The 21,905-nt window shown below is 47.3% G+C and overlaps 1 pseudogene; it reads left to right on the forward strand.

Annotated features, from left to right (window-relative positions):
* The first annotated feature begins 21,332 nt into the window (after positions 1-21,332).
* On the forward strand, positions 21,333-21,585 carry LOC112428583 (small ribosomal subunit protein uS14-like; annotated as a pseudogene).
* The last annotated feature ends 320 nt before the right edge of the window (positions 21,586-21,905 follow it).

The following is a 21,905-nucleotide window of genomic DNA, read 5'->3' on the forward strand; positions in this document are numbered from 1 at the left end:
CCAGCCACCTGGTCACCAGGTGGAGCTAGGCAGGAAACAAAGCTGGTTCTGTGCACCTAGCCTCATTCTACATGGATTTGAGCAGGGACTACTGTATCTGCGTCACGTTAATAGAGAACATCACGTGTTCCAATTATCCAGTGTTACATAAGAAACTACCCCAAGTTGGTGTCTTAAAACTACTCGTTGTGTTATGCTCATTATCTGAGGGTCAGGAATGTGGATAGGGCTCATTGGAATGATTCTTTTGCTCCATGCTGCATTGACTAGCTTTAGGTCTTCACTCATGCCTGGAAGGGGCAAAGGGCGGAGAAGGTAGTGGCCGGGCTCACTGGGGCCCACTTCCTCTCTGTGGAGTCAGAGTTTCTCCAGGTTGTCTTTCTAGCAGGCTAGCAGGACTTCTTACCCAGCAACTCAGGGCTCCAAAAGCAGGTGTGCCCAGAGGTGAGATGTGGAGATTGCTAGTCTCAAAGCCCAGGCCTGGTAACTGGCGTAGCATGACTTCTGACACATTTAATGGATGAAAGCAGATGCAGAGCCTGCCCAGATTCAAGGAGAGGGAATAAATATTGCATCTCTTCACCAAAGGAGTGTCAAAGAATTTGTGAGCATCGTTTATCCACCACAAGACTGAAAAATATGTTAGACCCTCATTTCCCTCTTAGGGTCTTGCTTCTCTTACGTGTCCCTGGCTCATGACAGAGGCCCCTCTTCTCCTTGCACTTGGTGACTGGCAGCTTTCTTTAGTAAGAGTCTGAGGAATACAATCATCAGAGCTGCTCTCTCATATAAACCCACAGCTCAGAAGTCTGTTTTCAGTTAGTGGAGGATGAGGAGCCTGGGTGAATAAATATCTCATCATGGTTATTGATGAAGCTGCAATTGATCTTTTGGATTCGATGGCAAAAAATTAAGGATGATTTAATTTCAGTCAACTCAGTGCAACAGGTGTTTAGCTATGTTTGGGGTCTGATTTGTTGTTGTTGTTGTTAGATGGAATCTCACTCTGTCACCAGGCTGGAGTGCAGTGGCGTGATCTCAGCTCACTGCAACCTCCGCCTCCCAGGTTCAAGGGATTCTCCTGCCTCAGCCTCCCGAGTAGCTGGGACTACAGGCGCACACCACCACATCCAGCTATTTTTCTGTATTTTTAGTAGAAACGAGGTTTCACTGTGTTAGCCAGGATGGTCTCGATCTCCTCACCTCATGATCTGACCACTTCAGCCTCCCAAAGTTCTGGGATGACAGGCATGAACCACTGTGCCCGGCCCAGTTGCTTCTTAATAATCCCTTTGGAGTCAGTCACTCTTATATGTATTTAACTCTTTTGAGATTTCTATTACTTTATTGCCATTCCATCTTTTTGCCACTGTCATAAAGAAACTGGAATTACTATTTCCTTCCATTTCAAACCATCCCATCCAAATCATTCCATTCCACTCATGTTTACCCAGCCAGCTCAGTTCAACATATCTCATTCTATCCATTTCACACCATCTCTTCCAAAACATTCCTAATATCCATCCTATCCCACATTAGTTCATTGTTTGATTCATTTGAAAGTATTGATTCCCCCCATGCTATTCACTGGATCGAGTTCATCATTCTAAATATACCTCCTGGGTGTCTGCAAGGTAGAAATACAAGAGAAGCCCACCATGTCCTGTCAAGTGAGAGCTGCCCAGGTGTGACCAGCCCACCTGACCACCATGCACTGGAGAGGCTGGAGCTAACCATGGGGCCCAGGCTTTAATGTGGGTGCTTCCGCCAGAGGTGAGAGCTATTGGGGTGTCCTCAGATGCAAAGGACAGTAATTAATGCATGTTATTTTTCCTTCGATCACTATTTCTGCGCTTTAAAAAGAACTTTAATCTTTTATCATGGATAATTTCAAACACACGAAGAATAGAGAGAAGAGTAATCCTTATATACTCCTTACACAGAACAAATCTCATTTTAATAGAAATTCCATGTCATATTATTTCAGCAATAACTGCTTGCGTATGTCAGTCTAGCCTCTATTTTAAGCATAGCCACAATACCAAAATAAACCTATAAAATAAATAATTACTCCTTAATACCAGAATGTATTCAGATTTCCCTGATTGTCTCAAAAATGTCTTTTTATAGTTGACTGGTTTCTTGTTACATTTGGCTGCTTTGTCTCTTATGCCTCTTTTAATCTCCACTGCTCCTTTTCATGTCTTTTTGTTTGTTTAAGAAACTTGGTCATTAGTCCTGCAGGATTTCAATATTCAGGATTTGGCTCCTTGCGTCATTCTGGTGTTTTTCAAGATGTTACTGTATTTCTTGCAAATGTACAAATTCCTGTACATATTTTGCTACAATGTATGCATTTAAACTTTTCTCCTTTTTATTGTAGTAAATATACAGAACACAAAATTTACCATTTTAAAGCATATGATTCGGTGGCATTAAGTACATTTTCATTGTTGGGCAACCATCACCACCGCTTAGTTCCATAACTTTTCATCACTCCAATTTAAGAAGTCACCCCCTATTTCCCCCTTGGCCCAGCCCCTGGCAGCCATGAACCTGCTTTCTGTCTCTGTAGAGCTGCTTATTCTGGACATTTCACGTAAGTAGAATTACATCAGGTAGCCTTTTGTGTCTGACTTTTCTTTTTTTAATATATTTTTAATTTTAGATTTACAGAAAAGTTATGAAGATAGAAAGTTCCCGCATACCCCGCATTTAGTTGTAGATGTTTCCAAACTCATGGATTTTATATATTTCAAGTGTTCTCATCCATCACAGATATTATTCTGTTTGATGTTTGCATTGCCTTAACTTGGCTAGTGGGAGCCCCTCAAGCTGGCTTCCGTGTTCTTTTTCATTTACGAACCTAAAGAAGACAGTCCCTTTAGGGTGGCACTTAGAAGCCAGCTGTTGAGTTAGGAATGTGCATGCATGGTGCTGGATGAGGGAGGAGAGTGGAGGGGAGGGAGGTAAAGAGCTTAGAGTAGTAAAAAAAAAAAATAGGATGGCAGCCGGGTGTGGTGGCTCATACCCATAATCCCAGCACTTTGGGAGGCTGAGGTAGGCGGATCACGTGAGGATGGAAGTTCGAGACCAGACTGACCATCATGGAGAAACTCCGTCTCTACTAAAAATACAAAATTAGCCGGGGTGGTGGCGCATGCCTGTAATCCCGCCTACTCTGGAGGCTGGGGCAGGAGAGTCGCTTGAACCCGGGAGGTGGAGGTTGTGGTGAGCTGAGATCAGGCTGTTATGCCCAGACTGTTTGTTCCCCAAAGAAGACCACCAGAGTCCAGAGTCAAAGCCAAGCGGCAAGGATCTTTACTACAAGTTCGAACTTGGTCCCTCCTTTACACAGTATACAAGAGGGCCCCGAACAATGCGAGCGTTTGCTTTTTATAGCCCGAAAGTTGTAGGGGAACAAAGAAATTCTTTTGGCTCCTGCGCTTTCAGTAACCTTGAACGGCTGTCTCCTTATCGGAGACTTTCCAGGTGGTGTTTGTACTGAGCTCAGGGAGTTTGAGAGATATATGGTGGTGGGATGGGAGGATGGGATGTGTTTGTGCTAGGCTCAGGGAGTTTTGAGCCCGGGGCTGAGGAATGTGCCCAGCTCCTTTCATTCCCCCCTTCTTTTCAGGTATCTTTAGAGCCAATCTTGGGTCTTATAAGTCTGATTCTGTTTCAGCGTCTACAGGTTGGTATTGGGCTCTGAGGACCATGAGTTGTACGGTGTCAAATCTCTCCCTAACAAATTGTAAAATTCTGTTAACAGCACAAGGTCCTACGGTAAGCAGAAATAGTAGACTTAGCAGGGGTCCAAGGAAGGGGGCTAACAGAGAAAACATAGAGGAATTCCACCATTGGTCTGCAGCTGAAGCAAACTGCCGTGTTTTTACTTCAGTGCTTAACTTGCGTAACTGTTGGACCCGGTCCTCTACAAGTCCTGATTCATTTATGTAGAAACAACAGTCTTCTTTTAGAAATATACATGTACCACCTTTTTCTGCAGTGAGTAGGTCTAGGGCCCTCCGGTTTTGCAAGGTTACCTGAGCTAGGGACGTAAGCTGCCGCTGAAGGGAGGCAAGGGACTCAGCCGACTCCTCCATAGCAACGGCAAATTGTTGGTATAACTTGTTACTTTTTATGAGGGTGTGACCTAGGGCTCCCCCCGCCAGTCCGGCCGCAATGAAGGATGCGGTGAGGGAGATTCCTGCAATGAGGGGGAGAAATATGGCTCGTGCAGGTCTTGGTCTAGGGTCTGGGTGAATAACAGCACTAGTCCAGTTACCGGTATACCCTAGGAACTCGCCAGCAGTTAGTAGAGTCAACCGGGGAACTAATGTGACAGGGAGACATAGTAGGTTATTAACAGAAGGACTAGGTAGGTTCTTAGATAAGGTTCCATTACACCAGAAGAATATGCCTGATGGAGCCTTTAAGGTGATATTAGGGGGCGTTGCAGTGATGCTGCAGAGGCTGGAATTGGTTCCTGAGAAACAGTAGGGAAACTTCTCCTGACTGGGGTTTAGGTATAGGGGCACGCTCAGGATAGGAGCATACGAGAGGTTTCGGAGGTTGTTAGCTTGGGCAAAGGTAGATGATCCCCATGGCAGAGGGACAGCTGTTAGCGGTGGACGCCCTAGAGTGGCGCACAGGAAGCAGCCAGACAGGCTATGAAGTTCTGTAAGGTTAGCAAGTTCTAGTCCTTCTTGTAATAACTTTAACCAGGAGAAAGGACGTAAGTCTTGTGTTAGTCTGTTTTCCTGTCGTTGGATATTCCCGTGGACCAGGGGCAGTACTTGCACTAGGCCTCGCCACAGATAGAGGTGACTGCTAGGCCATGTGGAGGAGGGGGAGTAGTATACAGCCCCATGTTGAGGTGTGGTCCAGCGGGAGTTCCAGGGGTCTCTAACTATCCATGTATATGGAAAGTCTCTATCCCATCTACGATAGAAGGGCCATTTAGGGTCTAACTCTTTTCTCTCTCCCCAATAACGGGGTCTGTGGATGTTACAATAGTTATAAGGACAGCCAGCATTTTGGTGCTACTAATAGTGTTTACAATTGTATTTAGTCTGATCAAACTCAAAGCATATTATTGGTGTCATAGGTTTGGCTATTTGAAAACCAGTAAAATTTAGTAGAATTGGGCTGTTGCACCCTGAGGAAGGGCAATCAGCACTGGCCAATAATTTTCCGGGCTTATGAGGTTGCCCAGGGTGGGTTCGGTTTTCATAAAGCCAGAATCTCCAGACAAAGGGATTATGAGCTGGTTTTGTGATTTCTCCAGCGGCCACTAGGGCGACTAACGTTAGGGTTAGACTACCTAACTGCATGTTTGCAGTGAGCTATGCTGCCGGCGCAGGGTGAGTTTTAAGGGGTTGTTCCTAGCTCTGTCCACAGTCCACGTGTCCGGTGCTTCAGCCGCCGCCGTGATTGGTCCCAGAAGATCAGAGGTTGGGTTTACTGGCTTGACGTGGGTGTAGGTGTAGTGGATCCACGATGCGATGCCTTTTACCTTTAGGGCGGTGGGTGTGGTTAGGAGTACCTGGAGTGGTCCTTTCCACCTGGGTTCTAGGGTCTCTTGTCGGTGTCGCTTGACCAGGACCCAGTCTCCCGGCTGGTACGGATGGGGTTTCGGCGGGGGACCGGTCTTATATAGTTCCTTCAGCTTGGGCCAGATTTCTTGATGAATTTTCTGCAAGGCTTGTAGGGAAAACAAGAGTTCAGAGACATTTTCTGTTTCGGACTTGAGCAGATCATCTTTTAGGCCGGGAACTAAGGGTGGGGGTCTGCCATGCATAATTTCATAAGGAGTAAGGCCCAGTCTGTAAGGGGTGTTACGGGCCCGGAACAGAGCGTAGGGGAGAAGGACCACCTAATTAGCGCCAGTCTCCATAGTCAATTTAGTTAAGGTCTCTTTTAAGGTCCGATTCATTTTTTCTACCTGTCCTGAACTCTGGGGCCTGTAAGCGCAATGTAGTTTCCAATTTGCCCCAAGGATGGAAGCCAAATCCTGACTTACCTTAGCGACGAAGGCCGGCCCATTATCTGACCCTATCTGGACGGGGAAGCCATACCTGGGGAGGATATCTTCCAGGATTTTCTTTGCTACAACCTGAGCAGTTTCTTGGTGGGGAATGTTTCAGTCCACCCTGAAAAAGTATCTACAAAGACAAGTAAGTACCGATACCCGTATTTTCCTGGCTTTATCTCAGTAAAATCTACTTCCCAGTAGATACCGGGCCTGGTTCCCCTGAGCCTTGTTCCCGTTGCAGCCTGGGATTGGGGGTAGGCGTTGTTAAGCTGGCAGACTTTGCAACTTGTCACGATGTTGCTGGCCATCTCGGCTGTATGTCTGAATTTGAGCTTAGAGCGTCTGATCAGGTCTATCATCCACCGAGCACCCAGGTGGGTGGTTCGGTGGATGTGTTCTAACATTTGTTGTCCTAATTTTTCTGGTAGGATGGTTTGGTCATTAGTATCAGTCCACCACCCATTCTGGATCTGTTTCAGGGGAAGCTTGTCAATCCACTGGAGATCTTGTTCTGAATAATCAGGGAAATATGGCAAGTCCCGGGGGCCCGGGTCAGGGAGCTGGAGTGCAAGGAGTTGGCTGGGAGCCTTCGCCACCTTTCTTGCAGTTTGGTCTGCCAGAAAGTTGCCTTGAGCAGTTGGAGTAGTTAGTTTCTGATGCCCTGGGCAATGCACAATGGCTAACTTTTCTGGCCTCCATAGGGCTGTTAGCAGGGCTAGGATTTCTTGCTTGTTTTTTTATTTTTTTTCTTTTAGCTGTCAGTAACCCCCGCTCCCTGTAAATGGCCCCATGTATATGTGCTGTTGCAAAAGCATATCGGCTGTCTGTATATACCGTCAGCTTTTTCCCCGCCCCTAAGGTAAGAGCTTGGGTGAGCGCTATTAATTTGGCCTTCTGGGCCGATGTCCCCGGGGGCAGGGGTTCCGCCCAGATTACCTTAGTCTCTGAAGTCACTGCCGCTCCAGCGTACCTCTGGCCCTGATGCATGAAGCTGCTCCCATCAGTGAACCAGACGAGGTCGGCGTCAGGAAGTGGGCGATCCTGCAGGTCTTCTCGAACTCCGTGCACCTGAGCTAGTATCTCGGTGCAGTCATGGAGTGGGGCGTCCAGGTCCGGGTTGGGCAGTAGCGAGGCAGTCTCTTACCCAGTGGCCAGCCTCTTTGCAGTAGGCACATTGGTCTTTTTTTTTTCAGATTATCATGCCTGGGGGGGGGCCGCCTAGGTTGGGTGTACTCTGGCTGTAGATGTTCTTTCTGTACTACTGCTGCCAGGACCTTGGTCATTTTTTTTAGTGGCCTTAAATTGCCTTTTTTCTGGAGTATCTCTGTTATTATAAACCTGCTGGGCTATCTGAAGGAGGTTTTGAATCCGCTTTTCTTCCAAGTCTTTTAGTTTTTGGAGTTTTTTTAATATCTGGGGCTGCCTGATTTATGAAAGACATTACAACAGCTGTCTGACTTTCTGGAGCCTCTGGATCTATGGGGGTGTACTGTCTAAAAGTTTCTATTAATTTTTTTAAGTAGGTGGCTGGGCTCTCTGTCTTTTCTTGCCGAATAGAATATATTTTAGCCAAATTAGTGGGCTTGCAAGCAGCTGCCCGGAGACCTGCCATTAGAGTCTGGCGATAAAGGTGTAGCCGTCCCCTACCTTCTGCCGTGTTGTAGTCCTACGCCGGCCTGGTCAGAGGAAAGGTCGCGTTTATGAGGTCAGGGTTAGCAGTCGGTTGACTGTCGTCCCCCGGGACCAGCTTTCCAGCTTTTACCTGTATTCCCTCTCGCTCCTCCGTGGTAAACAAGATTCGGAGGAGCTGCTGACAATCATCTCAAATGGGCTGGTGGGTGAACATGACACTATCCAGTAAAGCCAGTAAATCTTTGGGGTTGTCTGAAAACCGAGCACTCTGAGCCTTTTAGTTATACAGATCACTGGTGGAGAATGGCCAGTACTGGAGCTTGGGGATTTCTGTGTCATCTGGGGGTTTTATTTCCCGAAGGGGTAAAGCCACCGTGGAGTCAGGCGGCTGGGGGGGGGGGGCCTAGTCCGCGAAGTGCACCCTCGCGTCCGCCCCCCCAGCCTTTTAAAGTTACTTTCCCTTTCAGCGAGCCCGCCTCCCCTCCGCCTGCTCCGTCCCTTTATCTCTCTCTCTAATTTTTCCGTTTCTGTCTAAATCTTTGATTGACATACTTACAGGGTCTTTTTTTTAAGTTTCTATCTCATTCGCGCGCGCTTTCTCTTTCTGTCTCTCTGTCATCCCGTGTCCTTTCTCCTTTATACTCAGTCTCTTTCTCTGACTCTCCACGTCTGCCGTTTTCTCCCCTTTCTCTTTCCGATTTCCCTTCTCACTTTCTCCCTTTTCCATCTCTATGGTCTCTCTCTCACTTATTTTCTCTTCTTTCCAGTCTCACTTTCTGTGTCTCTTTTTGTAAAGGAATGTGGGTTAGAATTAGGTTGTGGGTTGGAATCCCTGTAAAGGAAATCCGCGCTGGAAGCCGGGAGCCCGGGGACCGGGGCCGCGAGCGCGCGCCGGAAGCCGGGAGCCCGGGGACGGGGCAATTCAGACAGCGAGCGCGCACCCGGGGACCGGGGCAATTCAGACAGCAGGCGCGCACCCGGGGACCGGGGCAATTCAGACAGCAGGCGCGCACCCGGGGACCGGGGCAATTCAGACAGCAGGCGCGCACCCGGGGACCGGGGCAATTCAGACAGCAGGCGCGCACCCGGGGACCGGGGCAATTCAGACAGCAGGCGCGCACCCGGGGACCGGGGCAATTCAGACAGCAGGCGCGCACCCGGGGACCGGGGCAATTCAGACAGCAGGCGCGCACCCGGGGACCGGGGCAATTCAGACAGCAGGCGCGCACCCGGGGACCGGGGCAATTCAGACAGCAGGCGCGCACCCGGGGACCGGGGCAATTCAGACAGCAGGCGCGCACCCGGGGACCGGGGCAATTCAGACAGCAGGCGCGCACCCGGGGACGGGGTCAGATTCAGACTGTTGCCCGGATCGCGAACCCGCTCCGGCAACTCAGATCGCAATTTAAATCAGAAGAGAGCCAGGGGACGTCTCCCACCGGTCTCCACTGGCTGTCCTATAGCGCGTCCGCCAGGACTGTGCCAGCCTCAGTTTCAGACCTTGCGAGTCAGAGATTCAGATTCAGAACAGACACACAGACACAGACAGACAAACGGAGACGAGCCAGCTCACCTATCAGTAGATCGATCCTAGCAGATCCGTTGACCAGGGGTCTGGTGGGCTTGGGGAATCCCGGACGGGCCCCCAGATGTTATGCCCAGACTGTTTGTTCCCCAAAGAAGACCACCAGAGTCCAGAGTCAAAGCCAAGCGGCAAGGATCTTTACTACAAGTTCGAACTTGGTCCCTCCTTTACACAGTATACAAGAGGGCCCCGAACAATGCGAGCGTTTGCTTCTTATAGCCCGAAAGTTGTAGGGGAACAAAGAAATTCTTTTGGCTCCTGCGCTTTCAGTAACCTTGAACGGCTGTCTCCTTATCGGAGACTTTCCAGGTGGTGTTTGTACTGAGCTCAGGGAGTTTGAGAGATATATGGTGGTGGGATGGGAGGATGGGATGTGTTTGTGCTAGGCTCAGGGAGTTTTGAGCCCGGGGCTGAGGAATGTGCCCAGCTCCTTTCAAGGCCATTGCACTCTAGCCTGGGCAATAAGAGTGAAACTCTGTCTCATTAAAAAAAAGAAAAAAGAAAAACAAAAAGAAAGAAAAGAAAAAAAATAGGATGCTAATTCGATTTCTAGGGAAAACGGCATTTTGTACAATATGCTCTGGAGTTTTGAACTCTGCCAGCATAGTTCCCGCTGGGCTGGAGATTCTGTCTTTATTAACAAACCCAAGCTGGCCTCCTTCCTCCAGGGCTGCGGGAAGCCAGGCCTGCTGGGCTAGCTTGCCCAGCCCATCGATAATTAAGCAGGCCCACTGCTGTCTTCCTCTAGAGCTCATCGGCCACGGGCTTTTGGGGGATGATTAAGCAAGGGCTGCAGAGTGCCAGGATGCTCTGCTCGGTTGGGAAGAGCTGCTGCAGTCCCTTCGCATCCAGCATCCAGGATGGCATCACAGGAGTTGGCAGAGGTCCTGAGCTTGCCTGCCCAGCACCACATTACTGTATGTGTACATGAAGGCAGCCAGAGAGGGAGGACGTTTACCGCAGAGGCAGAGGGGTGCCTGTCCACCGACACACTTTGTGTTGCAAATTTGCAGTGGTTTCCTCCTTTGATTCTCACAATAGTAACTGTTAAGAGTTCTGTATGACCGGAGATTCCCGTATGCATTTTGGACATAAGAGGTGAGAATGAGCCCCTATCCTCAAGGAGTTTGTTAGGGAAGCGTTGGGTAGCACTGTCAGGCCATCTAGGAGAAGCTGATAAAAGGAAAAGGCCAGACAGCCTGCCATGAGGGCTGAGTTGTGCGGTGCCAGTACCTGTAGCATTTACAGTAGCAGGTCAGAGCGGAGGCAGCATCACCATCATAATCAGCAACATCACTAGCTAGACTCTCTGTTTGGCTGTGATATGGGCCCATGCTGGGTCGGCCAGGTGGGGGACCACCTCTCTGCCCTGGGTGTGCACACGTGGGAGGCCAGAAATGATGCCAGAGGAAATGCAAGGCAGTAATGATGCCAGAGGAAATGCAAGGCAGGAGAAGCTCTGGGCTAAAGAGAGAGCCTGGAGGCTCACCCAGACAGGCAGCAGAGTAGAGAGTTGTGATGGTGGATGAGGCTCTGGGGCCTCGTGGTCCTAGTGTGTGCTGTGGGCAGGTCTCAACATCCTCGCTGGCAGATGGAAACTGCCACCTTCTTCTTCTGGGTTGCTGTGGGAATGCAGTGAGAATGTCCTGGGGCCTGGCTCAGGGCAGTTGCTAAATAGGGCAGGTTGGCACGAATAAGTCTCATTGCATATGCTCAGGAGGAAGATGGCGAACCCTGTTAGCTTCCTACAAGAGAAGCATCTTGGGGTGGAATAGCCAGGGCTACTGTGACAAGAGAGATGCACAGTGAGTTTAAGCGTGAAGCTCAACCCCTGCAAGGCCACAGAGGAAGAGGAGAAAGTTCTGCCCCAACATCATGGTGAGCCCCCAGACCCACGCTCTATGCTCTGCTCCCTGGCTTGAGTGTTCCATGGCGTGGGTGCTGTGCTTCCATGTATTTCAGGGAACTTGCAGATCCTGGGTTCCAGCTGCTGCTGCTAAAGCCAAAAGGAAGAAAATCCTTTGGTTGGCCTTTTCTTGACAGGCCACAGTCTCCTCTGTATAATTAGGTATGCCTAATTATCATGTTCTAGCATGTTCTAGTAACACATCATGTATGACGGTGTATAATTAGGTGTCACTGTGTGGCAGTCAAAGAGGGCTTCTTAGAAGAAGTACACCTGAGCCTCATCTCAGTGAACAGGGGGGGATTCCAATGGAGAGAGTGGAGAGGAGTTCCAGGGGAGTGACAGGAAAATGCACCAGACTTGGAATCAGGAGATCTGGTTTTGGCTCAATCACTCATTGACTATGCTTTTTGCTCAAATCACTTCACCTCTTTGAACCCTGGTTTATTTATCTGTATGATGGCTGTGATAATATACAGGGTTGTCATCAGTATTAAATGAGACTGCATTGATCCATAAAGCACGCTGGCCAGTGCCTGGGACACAGAAAGCACCCAAAAATGCTGACACTTTGGGAAAGAATGGGCATGGGGCTGGCAGGCCTGAACTCAGGGCCCATGGGCAGGGACCATGAATGGGCTACTGCAATTACCTTTAAAAGTTTGTATATTAGTCTGTTTTGCATTTTTATAATGTAATACCTGAGGCTGGGTAATTCATAAGAAAAGAGGTTTATTTGGTTCGTGATTCTGCAGGCCTCACCAGAAGCCAAACATAGTATCGGCATCTGCTCAGCTTCTGATAAGGCTCACGGAGCTTTTACTTGTAGCAGAAAGCAAGGGGAGCCAGTATGTCACATGCTGAGAGAAAGAGCAAGGGAAAAGGGAGGAGGAGCCAGGCTCCTTTTTTTTTTTTTTTTTTTTAAATTATACTTTAAGTTCTAGGGTACATGTGCATAACGTGCAGGTTTGTTACATATGTATACTTGTGCCATGTTGGTGTGCTGCACCCATCAACTCGTCAGCACCCATCAACTCGTCATTTACATCAGGTATAACTCCCAATGCAATCCCTCCCCCCTCCCCACCATGATAGGCCCCAGTGTGTGATGTTCCCCTTCCCGAGTCCAAGTGATCTCATTGTTCAGTTCCCACCTATGAGAGAGAACATGCCGTGTTTGGTTTTCTGTTCCTGTGATAGTTTGCTAAGAATGATGGTTTCCAGCTGCATCCATGTACCTACAAAGGACACAAACTCATCCTTTTTGATGGCTGCATAGTATTCCATGGTGTATATGTGCCACATTTTCTTAATCCAGTCTGTCACTGATGGACATTTGGGTTGATTCCAAGTCTTTGCTATTGTGAATAGTGCCGCAATAAACATACGTGTGCATGTGTCTTTATAGCAGCATGATTTATAATCCTTTGGGTATATACCCAGTAATGGGATGGCTGGGTCATATGGTACTTCTAGTTCTAGATCCTTGAGGAATCGCCATACTGTTTTCCATAATGGTTGAACTAGTTTACAATCCCACCAACAGTGTAAAAGTGTTCCTATTTCTCCACATCCTCTCCAGCACCTGTTGTTTCCAGGCTCCTTTAAACAAGCAGCTCTCACATGAACTAACAGAGTGAGAACTCACTCATCGCCATGAGGAGGGCACCAAACCATTCATGAGAGATCCACCCCCATGATCCACCCCCACCAGGCCCCACCTCCAACACTGCAGGTCACATTTCAACAGGAGAGTTGGAGGAGACACATTCAAACCATATCAATTTGTGTATTTGTTCTTTTCTCTTTTTCTGGAATGAGTGTTTTGTAGATTTATCAGAATCTCCCCAAAATAAGGAGCCATTGACACAGAGCTTCAGACATTACGAAGTGAGTTTGCGCATCTCATTTGAACCCACAGTGCTCTGCTCGATATACTGAACTGTTACTATCACCAGCCATGCTTGATGGTTGGAGTAAGTCTCAGAGGGACTTAGGACCGTCATGGCCTCCTGCAGGCCTCCTTCCCCAGCTTTTTCCCTATTTCCCTCCCAAGATCCTGGGTGTCCATTGGAGGACCATGCACTCCACAGGAAGGGCCCCTTGAGGGGCTCACAGCCTGGGCAGAGTCAGTCACATGTTCCACCTTGGTGGTCATGCTGGTGGCTCATGCATGAGCACGTGACCCAGGGACCTAATCAGAGTGAATTTCCTGATTTGCCACTGTGAATTTTTGGACACATATTCTGTGTCTTCCTATGGCCTGGGTCTTCCAGGGGAGAGGCCTAGGACTGTCACAATCATTTTGCTCCTAGAAGCGAAGTCATCTTGAAAGTAAAGGTCACCCAGAGGAGAGGGTGGAGCCAAGAATCACTGAGAAGAGGAGCTGTTTTCTCGATTAAACTGACCAAATTCACTCTGGACTTCCTCAGTCATATGAATCACAAATTCTCTTTTGTAGGCCAATTTGTGTTTTCTTTTACTTGCCACCAAAACCTCTCAGTTGATCCAGGTGCCCCAATGCAGATCACACAACACAGTATTGACAGAACTGGAATGTGAGCCCAACATTCTCTGGCTCCCGTTAACAACCATTTGGGTCATGACTCTTCTCAGGGTTGTGGACAGCTCAGCATGACACACCCCTAGGGTGAGAAGTTCTGACTAATTCACTTCCCAATGGGCAAACAGTGCTTTTAAAATCTGGTTCCCAGGTAAGTTCTATCGTTAATTCCAAGGGAGAAGTCGTGATTCTGGTTCCCGGGAGTTGATGAACTTTCCACCGTTTCCTTCCTGCAGATCTCTCAAGATCTCTCAAGATCTGCAGGAAGGACGTCCAGGGCTGCTGGACGCAGGGCTGAGTGCGGTGGCTGTTCAGTCCACGCTCATGCCCTTTTCTCCATCTCTCAAGTGCCCCTGAGCCCCAACCATGGGCACATACCCGGGGAGGCACCAGGAAGTGAAATACATGCAGACCCTGTCTGCCAAGTTCACCATCCAGGGGGAGATTTTCTGGGGTTGGTGAGCATGGGGAGGCCTGGGGGTGCAGGAGCACTTGGTGGTGCAGCCGAGGCTCACCTGTAGCCATGGGACAGCCGCCGCTCAGTGCTTACTGTGTGCCCGTGTGCTGTCGTGGACTGAGTGCAGCAGTGCCATGGGCAGAAAGGAGGTCCCCACCCGGGGTGCTACCCAGGAGCAATCGGATCTCAGGCAAATAAAGGGCATTGAAAGCTCATAACCCTCCTTTTCCATGGAATAAATGCATATACTCATAAGAACTCAGTGTTCTAGTGGTTACTAAGATAACGTAGGTGGCTGTATGTTCTAGTAACTAGCACGCTAGGTGCTCCAAGGACTTAACATTTTCTATGCATGCCGATAACATCATGCCTCCCCTCCAGTTTATCAAAAACAAAAACAAACAAAAAAACCCCAACCCAAACCTACGCTAAACATTATTGGGAAGGAAAATCATTATTTCCTGGATCATCCTTCCCCTAAATCACACAGTTTAACCTGAAGGATTTATTTACATAGAATGTGTCTTTTGGGACAGCACTATCCTTCCTTGCTGTGGGTGGAGCCAGCCAGGGGTGACAGAAGGACTTAGCTGACCGGCACCCAGCCCCGGCTCTGTGCTGTGTGACCTTGGGCAAGACACTTCCGCGTTCTGAGTCTCAGTTCCCGCTTCTGTAAAACGGACATGATTTTTACTTACTGTTGAGAATTTAGACATAGGCTTTGCTGGAGTTGGGTGGAGGTCAGTTTTTATCCAGAAAGGCAACCGTGCAGGACCAGATGTATGTTTCTTTCTCCATGATGCCTGGTTTTGTGGATGTAAATGCATTTTCCCATCTGAGCACTTTGGGATTGGTTAGGAGCAAAGGAATATGAGAGGAAAGGGCTGCAGGGACAGTGGTACCAGCCACAGCACAACCTCAGCCACACCCCGTGACCCAAGGGTGGCCAGCGCTGCTTCTCAGACTGATGAGGACATCACTGCCAGGTGAAAGCATGGCTTCTCCGATGACGGGCAGCTCTTCCAGGGCTGGTGGGCCACTGCAGCCTTGGACAGAACATGGGCCTGAAGAAGGTAGTCAGCACTGTGGCTTCCCTGGGGAAACTGAGGCAGCTAAGCTTCCTGTACCCATCTCACAGTTCCACTGTAGGATCAAATGTAAGATGCATAGGAAAGCACCTTAAAAAATGCCAGATGTCCTCTCTCTCTGACCTCTGAGGTTTGACTGCTGGTTGAAGTCTGTGGCCTGCTTTCTTCCCACATCAGCCCAGAGGGTAACTCACTCTCCAGAGACAGGAATGACTTGATATAAGGTATAGAAATATAGATATAAGGTATAGAAATACAATAGGTTGGATGCTGTATCATAAACAAAAAATACTCGAAATGTATATGCTTCTCACCCCCTCCGGAAAGGTGTGCGTGGAGGTCAAGAAGGGTCCATCCGTTGAGGATGGGGTGAGCTGTCCTCCTTCAAGCACGCCCAGCTTGAGCTGGAGCTCACTTCAAATGACATTCTCAGTCACGTGGGAGACCACAGAGGAGCCAGGCTTCCCATCCAGGGCCAGAGTGTGTGCCTTCTTCCAGAGTGTCAGAGAGTCCCTCATATGGACAGAGGCAGCAGAGATTTAACAGTCACCCCCAAAGTGTGGTGAGTGTCTAGGTGTGGTGCCCTGTGGTTGTGGTGGAGGAAGGGCTGCCTCTTCTTTTGAGTATTTTTGCTTCTAAAAGAAGATTTACCTTCACTTCCCCACTTCTTTGGGAGGCGTTCATGGGAGGGAAAGCACAGAAATACACACACAGTGATGGAGGGAAAGAGAGACAGAGAGAGAAGGGCAGAAGCACAGAGCCCGGGAGAGGGAAGACAGAGGAAATGTGAGAAGCGGAGAAACACATTCAGAGGAAGCTGGCAGAAGGAAGAAAACCCACCCACGGTGGTCAGCTGTTGAAAAGATGAGCTTTCTCCGGCACCATCAGGGTGACTGAGGAAGGGTGAAAGTGCCCATGGCCAGGAGGAGGCCCATGGGGTCTGGGCAGGGCTGGGAGGGCTGCGCAGGACAGAAGGCGGGGAGCCCGGGAGCCTGTTTACCTGGGATCACTCGTCACACCTGCCCTGGTGATAATGGGGGCAGTGAGTCCTTGCCCTTCCGTGGGCTGAGTCCTCCTGGCTAGAGGGTGTCTGAGAGCACACACGGCCTGGGCAGGGAGGAAGAACCCCAGGTGGCAGATCAACCTGCCTCGCTTCCCAGTGTAGACCATTCCCCAGGGCTTGTAGCATGTTCGTGAAAGATTTCTAGCTTTCTTATGTTAGTTAGAGAAAAAAACAAAACAATTACCTTATTATATAATAAAATTTGCTATGTCTCCAGTCCCATGATCATTGATGTGCCCTATTGTCCATATTTCCCTCGTCCCCTTTCTGGTGTCTGGGAAACCTGGGCAGGCCTGTGTCCTCCTTCCTGGCTGGCCCTGACCCGGAGGGACCACCTTTCTTCACGTGGTCCAGCCAGGGGCTCTGACTGAGCCATATCCTTCCCTTTGACTCTGCGAAATGCTGGGATTTATGCCCCATAGGCAACTATCTGTTAATCCTTTTCTACAGTCTCTAAAGTTCACTTTCCTCCTTCCAAAAAACAAATCTCTTCTGAAGTCAGAGGAAGCATCAGTGATTTAAGTGAACAGACTGAATACAAGGGTTCTTAATAAAGGAGTCTCTCAACAGAAGGGTCTGGGGATCTGGGCGCTGACAAAATGTGTGTCTTCTCCCACCTAGACACTGGCCTGAGCTGCCTCAAATTTTAATTCCTCAGATGCTGAAGATGTTTCACCCCCTGAGATCGTACTACGACTTGATTTTTTCCTCTGAATACCAACTGGGTCCAGACACTAACAATTCAATTTAATGCTGACACTAAGTACCGTGACGTAGCACAGACCCCACAGGGTAAGGGCTCAGTCCCTTGAGACTGCTCCCCACTTCAGATGCCAATTGCAAGTCTGTGCCCATAAACCCCTCCTCATGTTTGTTAATTTGCTCTAATGGCTCACAGAACTCAGAAAATTGCTTTCCTTACTACTACAATGTTTTTTAAATCTCATATGCAATTTATTTATTTACTTTTGTTTCTTTCCCTTCTGTCTAGCTGAAATTTTCCAGCCTTTGGTCAGCATCTCCCCATTTCTCCCGCCCAGCCTCTGGTAGCCACTGTTCTACTCTTTGCTCCAATGCGTTAGACATTTTTAGATTCCACATACACGTGACACCATGTGGTATTTTGCATTTCTTGTGCAATAACTTTTTTAGGAGTAAATTGTTGCTCTTTTAAAATAAAATTAATTGCTTTCTGTGTACCTGTGACTAATTTTTCCCATATTTGTGAGCAATCTGAATGTCTCCATATGGTCTGGCAATTAGGTATTCCGTCAGTTCTTAGCACCTTCCCTCTTGGAGCCTCCTACCCTCAAACTTCATTCAGACAGGCTGCACCAGGCCATGCACACAGCTGTTGTTCAGGAACTTCCTTTCATTATTTTTATCTTAACGAAGATAAAGGCTTAAGAAAATGTTTGAGACATGAAAAACAATTTTGACTCCAATAATTGCAACTTATAAATAAACAAACAGCTAATTAAGTTGCATATTAGCATGTCAACCAGTTGATTGCAACTCAACACAATTGAACTCCACTTTTCCCTAAGCATCTCTCTGACTCTGATTCAATCTGCACGTGTAACTAGATCCTGAGACATCCCTGAAGATATCCACAAGGCAGTTCTTTTACATGGGTGATGCTGCTTTGACAAACAGAAAGATCTGAATAGGTGGGCACCTACGCCCACAGAGAAGGTTAATCTCAAAGAGAAGTTTAACCCAATGGGAAGGTCAAGTTTTTGGAGTTATCTTCTTGCTATTCCCATATCTGACTCTGCTTCGTTTTCTCACCGGCCACTGTTACCAGTCTCACTCTTCTGGTGTAATAATCCACTGTGCATTTTCTAAGATTCTGGCTCATATCCTGGTTCTAACCTTTAACTCTCCTTCTTGGACAAAGGATTCTATAAATGACCTTGTGGGTTTCAGCTGTATTGACCAAAGTGGCCTTTAGCTCCTCCATCCTGGGCTTAGCTCTTCCTCTGTCTCTGAGGGGAGACCAGATCTGGAAAGTGATCTTTCCAGTTAGTTAATTTCACTGAGAATGATGTCACATGGAATTTGGGACACCTTCCCTTTGCTCCCCAGATGCATTCCCCACCCGTCTCCACCCGACTCTCAGTCCTCGGAAGCAGATATGCATGCACTATGTCACCCAGCCCCTCTCGCCTTCTGCTTCCAGTTGGATTTGGCCAGTGGGGGCTCTACAGGAGGTCTTCAGGCAGGGTCAGAGTGAGATTGGCTGACTCCTGTCAAGGTGAACTTTTATACAACTCTTTTGGCTTTGGAAGCTGTTCTCTGTCCTTACTGGCTAGCCATCTAGCTGTTTGTAGTGTAAAAAGTAAAATAAAAGTCAGAAGCCTTGGGCTTTCTGTAGATGATCATGTAGCTTGTTGGACCCAGGAAGATCAGAAATGTCACATCCTTCTTGTAACTTAATTTTTAATTTGAGACTCCATTTTGCTGATGATGCACACATATAATTTTAGTCAAATTGGTGTTTCTCCATTTTCTTTGAATTTGGATTTACTTTCTTGGGTTATTAGCTTGGGAATTAAAAAGTCTCAGGGTGATCTGCTCATAGTAGCCCTTGTTGAGCTGTCTGTCTTCAGTGGTCATTCTGCCAAGGACACTGCTAAGCCATCCCTTATTGTGACTTCCAGGTTCCTTTCAGGCCTGCCTCTGTTCCTCTAAACATGACGCATCACCCTTCTTCCTTGAGACCTTGACCTTATTCTGGTGTTGTTCCTGGGAAGAAAAACAAATTTTTCCCTTGGCTGTTGTTATCTCAAACCTAGCTGGAGGTTCTGTCATTTTCTACCCAGAAGGGAGTAAGGTTTCTTTCTTAGGGACTTCTAAAATCTCAGCTCTTACCCCTTCCCCCTAGACTAAAATGTTCTTCCCCAGTTTGAGGGGTGGAGAATGGAAAACTCTGTTCCATCTCCTTCTGGATGCTTCTAAATCTATTATATTTGGCCTAAGTCATTTTTCTTCCCTTCAGAGCCTACAGTCTTTGGAAACTAAAAGTCAAGAAAGGGTCTAGATGATCTAGGAAGGTATCTGGAAGAGATAGGAGGATCAAGAGATAGACTGGAGGGACACATGGGTTACTCTCTTAAATATTTCCTCCTTCTCCCACCCCACTCCTAACTGTGCTCTTTTGGGTCACATGAGGGAGAAATGCTAAGGAATGGTAAGAAATAATTGAATAGTCCACAACCCAGAAGAGGAGAAACTGAGGGTAGAGAGGCTGGGGAAGAGAGGTTGAGGAAGTGTTTCCTGGGAGATAGAGGGCTGGTGCTCAGCGCCATTGAAGGGCTGAGCCCTGGCCGCAAACATGTTCCCCAAGAATGAAGCCCTATGTCAGGACTGGATAAGACTGAGCCTTTTTCAGAGGCCAGGAACAAGTAGAAGCAAAAACAGGCCAGATGCAGTGGCTCACACCTGTAATCTCAGTACTTTGGAAAGCTGAGGCAAGAGGATTGCTTGGGCCCAGGAGTTTGAGACCAGCCTGGACAACATACAGAAACCCCATCTCCAAAAAATGTTTTTTAAAAATTAGCCAGATGTAGTGGATGCCTGTGGTCCCAGTTACTTAGGAGGCTGAGGTGGGAGGGGGATCGCTTGAACCTGGAAACTCAAGGCCACAGTGAGCCGTGATTGCGTCACTGCACTCCAGCCTGGGTGACAGGGAAAGACTCTGTCTCAAAAAAAAAAAAAAAAAAAAAAGAAAAAGAAAAAAAAGAAAAAGAAAGAAAAGAAAACAGTCCCATGTGAACCCCAAAAGGTGAGAAGACAGGGTAGTTATCAGGTTTTAAGATTGGGCCCAGGACAATGGACAGGAGCATAAACATTAATACTAACTTTTATGGGGGACTTATGACAGGCTAGGTACTAAGTGTTGCTCATTCAGTCCTTACAATAACCCAAGGAGGCACTATGTAGAATCATTTCCACTTTTTAAATAGAAAACTGAGAATGGAGAACTTGGTATCCTAATCAGGGTCACAGAGTAAGTTAGTGAAAGAATAGGATTTGACTGCCAGGTGCGGTGGCTCACACCTATAATTCCAGAACTCTGGGAGGCCAAGGCAGGTGGATCACCTGAGGTCAGGAGTTCAAGACCAGCCTGGCCAACATGGTGAAACCCCATCTCTACTAAAAATACAAAAATTAGCTGGGCTTGGTGGTGCACACCTGTAATCCCAGCTACTCAGGAGGCTGAGGCAGGAGAATAGCTTGAACCGGGTGAGGCAGAGGTTGCAGTAAGCCAAGATCATGCCATTGCACTCTAGCCTGGGTGACAAGAGTGAAACTGTCTCAAAAGAAAAAAAAAAAGAATAAAGTTTGATTGCAGTTCTGTGTGCTACTAAACCTGGGTCTTAATTATCTTGCCTTTGTGTTCTTACTCTTGCATCAGAGAAATGGGGTGGATGAGTAGTGACAGATTCAGGAGTGAGGTGATATCAGTGATAATCAAGGATGATAATAAAAAATGTTAAAGGCTAACATCACTGAATTTATCCTATGTTCCATGAACTCCCCCGCCCTTGTACATATCTTCACTTCCTTCTATATTTTCAGAAGCAAAGACTAAGAGAGTTGATTAGTGGAGTGTCTTGCACAAAGCAAATTAAACAATTTCAGCTTCTCCTACTTCCCACAACTGGAGTTCAATTAAATTAGTAGGTCTTCAGATGCTTGACATTGGCTGTACTAGAACTCTATTAAATTACTATAGACCTGTTCTTCAAAAGAACCTGTTAACTCGGATGTCAGTAAAATGGTGAAATAGATAGCCATAAGCATTTGTATCCTCATAGAAACATTGAAAAACAAGCAAACCTGGTCAGAACCAACTTTGTCAGAACTTTGGAAAAACAGTAAAAAATTCCCAGCAACAAAATGAATGCTAAATTTTAAAAAAGGCAATTAAAAAACTGCTCCTGGCACTCAAGAAAATATCCATTGCTTTTACCTCATTGCACTCCTGAAAGCAAGATGGGTCACCAGCAGCTGTACTGGAGCCACCCGCGAAAATTCGACCAGGGTTCTTGCTCTTGTCGCGTCTGCTCAAACCTGCACGGTCTGATCCGGAAATATGGCCTCAATATGTACCGCTAGTCTTTCTGTCAGTACGCAAAGGATATCGGTTTCATTAAGTTGGACTAAATGATCTTCCTTCAAAGGATTATCCAAGGCATCTACTCAATGAAAAACCATGATAGTTCTTTGTACATAAAATAAACATTTGAAAAAAAAAAAAAGAAAATATCCATCAAAACACAAGTTGATCATAAGCTAAGGAGCAGAGATTTTAGTGACTACACATGAAAATAAATAGTCTTTGCAAAAATCATTTGTAAAAGTCATTAAAAGGATGACTACAGACTTCAACAATTAAGAAAAAACAGTAAACCCTGAGGAAGAAAGAGGATCTCATTTCCAGAGCTATCATACTATAATATTCAAATATTCAGCTTTCTGCATAAGAAATCACAAGGTATGCAAAGAAATAGGAAAGTATGGTTTATTCAAAAGAATAAAATAAATTAAAAGAAACCATTTCTGAGG

Source organism: Macaca nemestrina, chromosome 11 (assembly GCF_043159975.1).
Source record: "Macaca nemestrina isolate mMacNem1 chromosome 11, mMacNem.hap1, whole genome shotgun sequence".
Taxonomy (NCBI): domain Eukaryota; kingdom Metazoa; phylum Chordata; class Mammalia; order Primates; family Cercopithecidae; genus Macaca; species Macaca nemestrina.